Source organism: Cynocephalus volans, chromosome 4, assembly GCF_027409185.1.
Source record: "Cynocephalus volans isolate mCynVol1 chromosome 4, mCynVol1.pri, whole genome shotgun sequence".
NCBI classification, from domain to species: domain Eukaryota; kingdom Metazoa; phylum Chordata; class Mammalia; order Dermoptera; family Cynocephalidae; genus Cynocephalus; species Cynocephalus volans.
In genome coordinates this window covers 121,917,483-121,925,688 of record NC_084463.1, presented here as the reverse complement: position 1 = coordinate 121,925,688, position 8,206 = coordinate 121,917,483, and the positions used below count along the sequence as shown (strand labels likewise).

Here is an 8,206-nt window from a genome sequence, read left to right as displayed (position 1 = left end):
ATTATGATTGAAAAAGTGTACCACCATTTAAGCAATTTATCATGACTGCTTGTGGGGTTATATTAATGGTAAAGACAGTGTTATACTGTGATGAGAACCATAGTGAGCAGGTCACATTGTGAAGAATGAAGAGTTCTTGGTCATTCATTGAGACTATTTGGATATTGGTTGTCAATCCCTTCAGTCACTCATTAAGCAGAACGAGTCAAAGATCTGATCAAACCACACTGAAACTTGCTCTTTAACTACACTGACTTTTTGAATTGTGGGACGAATGAACCCCTTTTAATTAATATTTAAGCCAGTTTGAATTAGAATTCATTACTTACAACTGGAGCATCTTGATATATCATCTTAAAAGTATTTGAGGGATGGATAAATGGATGAACCGAAGAAGGATGGATAGAAAGAATCAAGGTTTAAAACGTAAATTTAAAGCACAGGAGAGAGGGGAGAGTCATGTAAGAATAATCATATAACAGAATAATAGAAAAGCAGAAAAAACTTAACATTTCAAGGTTAATTCAATTAAATTTTTATTCAACATTTCTCAGTTATGACTATGTGCAAAGTCTTTCGCTGAGTACCTGAGAAATAGAGATAATAAATAAGAACTTGCTCTCAGAGAACTCAAATTTAGATTAAGAAAGTTAGATTTTTTCTTATGGATAGTTGAATAATTTTTTAAACTTATGAGCCAAGAAATCTTGTGATCAAGAACAGTAACATTCTTAGAAGTTTAATCAGGAAACTGTGATAAATAGTGAAGAGTGAGATAGAGGCAGGGGTCCCAGCTCAGAAAGAAACTATGGCAATAATCTGTGTGTCCACTGATTGAATATTTTTAAGTTAGTCTTCTTCCCCATGTAATGATCAGGCTTGCAACTCATTCACAGGTGGGGGAAAACCAGCACAGACACACCGATTGCACATAAGAGCCAGAATCAGGACACAGGTCTTGTTTAGATCGATTTGAAAATCACTAACTCAAATAACATTAGGAAATTGCTTCTGTTGGCTAACTTAATTTCTAGTAAGCATATTTCCTTAATTCCTAGCCCACTCTCCAGTTTCATCACGGTTATGACACCAGACATTTGAAAAAAAAATAACACATTTACTTAGTGAGCAGACAAGAGGAAAATTTCAGTGGCAAATACTATCAGTAAATAACCTGTACTCTTCCTACCCGTGGGCCCAAGAGAGAAGTTGCTCACCATCTAAACATCTGTGACTGACGCCTCTTGGACTGATAGTTGGAAGCAAATGGGCCCTCATTTTGGGGGCCATTTGGATTTTTCTTTTAGAGAAAAACTTTAAGTAGAAATGGGTCTTAAAACAATGTCAGAACATAAAAAATGAGTACAATAGTAGCCTCACCATCCCAGTGGAGCTCAGCTCCCCTACAGTGCTTCCTACCTAAGAGGCTGTACTATCAGAAGACAGTAGAGGGAGACGGGAGAATAATTTTCAACAGCTCAATACTTTGTTTACAGAAGGGGGAGAGGAATATTGGCAATGATAGAAATTAGAGCATTAGCTGATATAGCAAGTAAAACAATACAAAAATTTCTCTAATCCATCATACATTTTACGTTTAGATTAGCTTTTATTTGATCAAAGTGATATATGTACCTAGATTTAAAAGTCAAATAAATACATTTAAAAAAAATCCAGCAGTCCTTTAACTCATACTGTCTACTGACAATCTTTGCTACTAGAAAGCACTACTTTGGTGGAAAAGATTAAGAGTGTGTGTGTGAGTATCTCACAGGTTAAAGGAGTGCCTGGCACAGAATAAACACTCTATGTGTCAGCTATTATGATGTTTATACTGCTGTTGGCTGATTTTCAATTTTTGATGTATCTCTTGACAGCCTCCAAGGAGAGATAAGTAATTAATTCTGATTCTCTATTTCCTGCCTCTCTACTGCCCTCTCTCTCTCTCTTCTTCTCTCTCTCTCTCTCTCTCTCTCTCTCTCTCACACACACACACACACACACTATCCCTCCTATCCTCATATCCTCATCCTCTCATTGTTTTTATTGAAATAAAAGTATTTGTTTATATAATGACTATAATAATACTGTTAAGTGACTCTCCCATGGTCATGCAATTCAGTGGCAAAGTTAAAATTTCAACTCAAGCAATCTACTTCTTATTGCTTACAGCCAGATCATACGACAACTTTGCTTTCATTTTTTCTCTTATATAGCGTTTTCTTTTCCCCAGGGTTCATAATTACATTCTTCCATTTGTGGAAGTTGCTTTCTTAAGTTTCTGTGTTCCTGTCATTAGTCCATCTCAAAATACCCCAAGAGAACTATAAAATCCCCTCAGTATAATGAAACTTATCAGTTAATCTATCAATTCCACTTTTTTTTTCTCTGGATACTTTTCTCCTGGAGTTCTCTGTACGTTTACTTCAATCTAAACTAAATGTTCTTAATATAATTGTATAGATAAACCACAGTTTCCTTATCCACTCATCTGATGATGGACATTTGGGCTGGTTCCAACTCTTGGCTATCAGAAATAGTGCTGTAATGAACATTGGAGAACAGATATTCCTTTGGCATGATGATTTCTATTCCTCTGGGTATTCCCAGCAGTGGAATAGCAGAGTCATATGGTAAATCTATCTGCAATTGTTTGAGTAACCTTCATACCATTTTCCATAGAGGCTGCACCATTTTGCAGTCCCACCAACAGTGTAGGAGGGTTCCTCTTTCTCTACGACTTTGCCAGTATTTATCATTCTCAGTCTTTTAGATATTAGCCATCCTAACTGGAGTGAGATGGTATCTCAAAGTGGTATTGATTTGCATTTCCCGAATGCTGAGTGTTGTTGAGCATTTTTTCATGTGTCTGTTGGCCATTCATACATCTTCCTTTGAGAAATTCCTGTTCAGCTCCTTTGCCCATTTTTTAATTGGGTTACTTGTTTTTCTGCTGTAAAGTTGTTTCAGTTCATTGTATATTCTGGATATTAATCCTTTGTTAGATGTATATTTTGCAAATATTTTTTCCCACTCTGTTGGTTGTCTTTTCACTCTGTTGATTGTTTCTTTTGCTGTGCAGAAGCTTTTTAGTTTGATATAATCCCATTTGTTTATTTTTCCTTTGGTTGCCCGTGCTTTTGGGGTCATATTCAGGAAGTCAGTACCCACTCCTACTTCCTGGAGTGTTTCCCCTATGTTTTCTTAAAGGATTTTTATTGTTTCAGGGTGTATATTTAATTCTTTAATCCATTTTGAGTTGACTTTGGTATATGGTGAGAGGTATGGGTCTAGTTTGGGTCTAGTTTCATTCTCCTGCGCATTTTCCCCTTATTTGTGAGAGCTAAAAATAAATAAATAAATAAATATACAAACAAATGGTGGGGATGGGGGAAAGAACACACAACAATCACAACAATTCCTTGAAATTGTTAAGACAAGTGAACAGATATGTTGTTGATGGGGGAGGCAGGGGGAGAGGGAGGCGGAAAAGAAGAAATGGTAAAGGGACACAAAAATCAACCACATTGTATATTCATAAATTAAAAGAAAAAAAAAGAAAAAAAATTCCCAGTTTTAAGTTATACAGTTGCCCAAACTATGTTCTAATCCTTAGCTTTGGAGGTTGTTGGGTTATTATACATAATTCTTCTTTTATTCCTCGTAATAGTGTGCTACCATATGCAATGTCCTTGAGCATCATATGCACTCATTAAAATTGTGAAAGATAAAAAAAAATAAACTAAATGTTCTCTAGTCCTGCTACACAGTTACCAACTTGGGGTCGCTTGTCACCACCATCCTGGGAGATCCTTATACACCTCTTTTGTGTCACTTCCTCGTTTTCTGGATCCCATATCCTGGTGTACATACTCCCACAGTTTCCTGAAACAGGGTACCTGGAGATCGCTTATTTGAACACTTACGTATCTGAAAATTGATTTTTTTCCTACTTTCACATTTGATAGTTGTGCTTCCACAAATTCTGAGGACAATAATTTTTTCCTGATAATTTTGATGGCATTGCTTCACTGCTTTCCATCTTGTAGTACAGCAATGCGCCCCATAACAACGTTTAAGTCAACGATGGACCGCATATACCGCATACAGTGCAGGTGTGTAGGCGGGTAGACCATCTACGCTTATGTAAGTATACTCTATGAAGTTCACACATCCAAATCACCTGATGACGCAGTTCTCAGAATGCATCCCCCTCACTAAGTGATGCATAACTGTATTTCTATCGGGTAGACTAGCTCCATTCTGATTCCTGAAGGAGATTGTAATGCTTTTTGAAAAATTCTTCTCTAGAAACTTTATGATACTCTGTCTCTAGTATTATAAAAATTTATGATGCATACATATTAATAAGGGGCTTTTTTGTAGTCTTGGTGCTTGTCACCCAGAAGCAGATCCTTCCATGTTCTTTAAGTCTGAAAATGTTCTTATTTAATCTCCTTAACAATTTAATCTCCTCCAGTTTCTCTGTTCTTTCTTGAAATCCTGTTACTTGTATATTAGCCATCCTGAATTAATCCTCAGTTTTTAAAATCTATTTCTCTCCAATTGTTTGGGTTTTTAAATTTTTTTTTCAGATCTCTTTCTTCTATCTTTCAAGCCATTAATTAATTTTTTTAAATTTTAGTTTGCAATTTTTCCATGGTGTAAATTTATTCATATTATTTTTTAGAAAACTTCATAGTCATGTTTATATAGTTATTTTTTCCTTTATTATTAGTTTTTTTATTTATTGAAAAATAATTGATTGTACAAATCTGTGCAATATCCATACCTATGTGCAATATGTGATGCTCAAGTCAGGATGATTAAGATATTCAACATTACACAGTGTAATCATTTTTTGGTTATATGTCAAAAAAATAGTGAGCAGATAGTTTTATGCCTTACTTAAAATACAAGTGAGGAAAACAAACACTTGTCCTATCAATAACGGTTTTGTTTTGTTTTGTTTTAAGGAAATGTTATGAATTTAAAAAGAGAGCTCCAAGAAATTTAATAGCATTCCCAGCAATAATTATTTCTGGAATATATGAGATTGGAAACATTATCATCAAAGGCTAAAAACCAAAAGGGTTCATTCTTGCTTTTTCCTTTTTAAAAAAGATGATTTGTCACATCAAGGGAGTTCAGCAAGTTATACCAGCTGCAGTCTTAGTTACCCTCAGAATCACTGTTTCTCTTCATGGGGACAGAGCACCACATGGAGGACAGCAACATGTCTTCAATTGGCTTCTCAGGGTTTTCCTGCAGGTCCATCTTGTTTGCTCCAGACTCAGACAATTTCCACTTTAACTCATCTCTTGTCAGGTTCATGCCACCAAACATCAAAGGACCAATAAACTGAGCCTTGATATCACCTTCAAAGTAAAAAAATACTGTGGGCAGTTTTCTATCTCAATAATTGGGTATGCAGGTTGTTGAAATGGCTTTGATAAATATGAAATCAGGAAACTTCCTGGCAAGTCCACTTAAGTGTTGACTCATCAGGGCACAGAGGGGAATCCCTTGCTTGTAAAGGTGCAAGATTACTCACAAGCCCTCACCTGGCCAACAATTCTTTCCTAAGATCTCCAAAATTTTTCCGAATTTATTTTTCAGTTTAGTTGCTTTCAACTCAGCCATTCTTTACTTTCTGTGCATTTCAATAGCATATTCTGCCTCCTCGTTATTATCCTCCAGCTTTTCCATAGTCATATCTTCACAGGTTTTCAACAGTGACTGCTGGAGGACTTGCTGCTCCTCCTCTTCTGCCTCCTTTTCATATTCTTTCATACTTGCCTTTGCAGGCAAGATGCCTTATTTGCATAAGATGTCACTCCACTCAGTGTCTGTGCTGGGGTGCATCTCTAAGCAGAGCCAGGAACATGGGTTCTGCCACTATTTTATGCAGTGGAACACCCCCAGGCAGGACCCTTCACTTCTCCAAGCCTCAGCTTCCATATCCGTACAATGGGTCCATAATATTAATTAATATTAATTTTAGTTGTTACTGTTTTAAGTTTTCTAATGGTCCTGTTTCTATTAATTCCTTCTTTTTCAGTTTGTTTTAGATTCTTTTAGGGTCTTTTCTCAAACATCTAGTATTCCTTGGCTATCCATTTGTATTTAAGAAAAAAGCACTGTAGGAATATGGGGCTTGTCAATTAGAATCATTTACACAGCCCTTTAGTTGTAAGCCCCAGATAGCAACAAGTATGTCTTTTTTCTTTAGTTGATGATCTTCTCAGTCCTCCAATCTCTTTCTTAGAGAAGATTAGACATCTGGCAATGAGCATCCTAGAAGATGAGTAGGAAAGAGTTTGGGGATAGTCTCGCCATTCAGTATGCCAACTTTGCTTTTTCTTTTTCCTGCTATTAGTATGGTATCTCACCCCAGACCTCAGTAATGCTTGCTGTCTTTGAGGCCTGGGTCTATGTGATTCACCCTGCAGAGATAAATTTCTATCTTCTACCATGATCGGTGAGGTCCTTCTGCCTGTCTGTATAGGCTGGGGTAGGTCTAAGTCCTCTTTATATAGACTTGCAGCAAAACACCTGTTTTTAGTCTGGGTCCATGAAGTGGTAATTCCAACCCCAACGCTTCTTCAGGGTTTCTGCATGAATTGAATTGCTTTCCACTGAAAGGCATTTGGGTTTCATCTTTCTCCACTATTTAGGTCATTTTCCACTTGTTCATCAGCTTTCTATATTCTAAAATCTTGTTAAAATCTTCTAAGTGCTATGGCCTCATGTCCCACTATATTTCATATCATTTAAAAAAACTGATTTCCTGTCAGTTTAGTGAGGTCCCAGGAGAAAACAGACTTAAACTCATTTGCTTAATATTCCAGATTTGATCAGAAATCTGTGTTCATTTTATGTTTAAAACAAAACTATCTTACTGTATAAGCCTTAAAGTAGGGCCTACATTTTTCTTTTTTTGGTGGTAGAAAAAACATAACAATATTCATCACAGAAAAAAATTCTAATATTTGAGTTCATATGACTGTTAAATTTTCTCATTCTGACCAGGGTTAGATGACCACACACAGAGCTCAGAGCCTTTTCTCTCTAGGGAACCTACCTCTCCGTCTTTATCTTAACTACTTATACTTCTTCCTATTAACTTCCTCTTAACTTCTTCCTCTTATACACCATGAACACAGGCCAAGTGTGTTTTTGTGTTACGGCTTTTCCACTGGCTCACTGTCATATTATCCCTTTTTATTTTTCTTCTTTCTAGAGTACATCATCTAAAAATATCTTGTTCATTTTTCTGTTTATTGTTTGTATTTTTTTCTGTTTTAGTTTCCTGATGCTTCCACAGCAAATGAATTTAGTGGCTTACAGAAACACAAATTTTCTATAATTCTGGAGACTAGAAGTCTGACCTAGGTCTTACTGGGCTACTATTGTGTTGTCAGCAGGACAGCAGTCTTCTGGACACCCTTGGGGAGAATCCATTTCTTGCCTTTCCAGCCTCTAGAGGCTGCCTGCATTCTTTGGCTTGTGATCCACTAGTCATTAATCAAATCACTCAGACCTCTGCTTCCATCATCATATTTCCTTCTCTGACTCTACTGCCTCTCCCTTCACCTAGAAGGAAGAACCCTTATAATTACCCTGGGTCCAGCTGGATAATCCAGGATAAGCGCCACATTGCAAGATCCTTAACTTAATCACACCTGTAAAGTCACCTTTGCCACGTAAGGTAGCATATTCACGGGTTCTAGAAATTTTTTTTTTTTTTTTTTTTTTTGTCGTTTTTTCGTGACCGGCACTCAGCCAGTGAGTGCACCGGTCAGTCCTATATAGGATCCGAACCCGCGGCGGGAGCGTCGCCGCGCTGCCAGCGCAGCACTCTACCAAGTGTGCCACAGGCTCGGCCCGGGTTCTAGAAATTTTAAAGAAAACATCTTTGGAGGTTATTATTCTGCTTATCACAGTATCTGTTGGTTCTTTGTTTTGTTTTGTGTTCTGCCTTTCTAAACCAACTAGAGAAAACTTTTAAATGGCAGGAACTGTGCCTATACTATTTACATAATTGCAATTTATATAATTCTATTCTCAGCACCTAGAATACTTTCTGCTACAAAGAAAGTACTCAAAAATTTTTTTAAAGAAACTGATGTTTATTTCTTTGTCAAACTATTTTTTTATTTAAGAGTGTGTGGAAGAATAGCTTAAAACCATTCAAGTGTTGTTC

General features: G+C 36.6%; 1 pseudogene; it reads right to left on the bottom strand.

The window, feature by feature from the left end:
- Nucleotides 1–5,172: 5,172 nt before the first annotated feature.
- On the bottom strand, nucleotides 5,173–5,865 carry LOC134376414 (phosducin-like protein 3; annotated as a pseudogene).
- Between the last annotated feature and the right edge of the window lie 2,341 nt (nucleotides 5,866–8,206).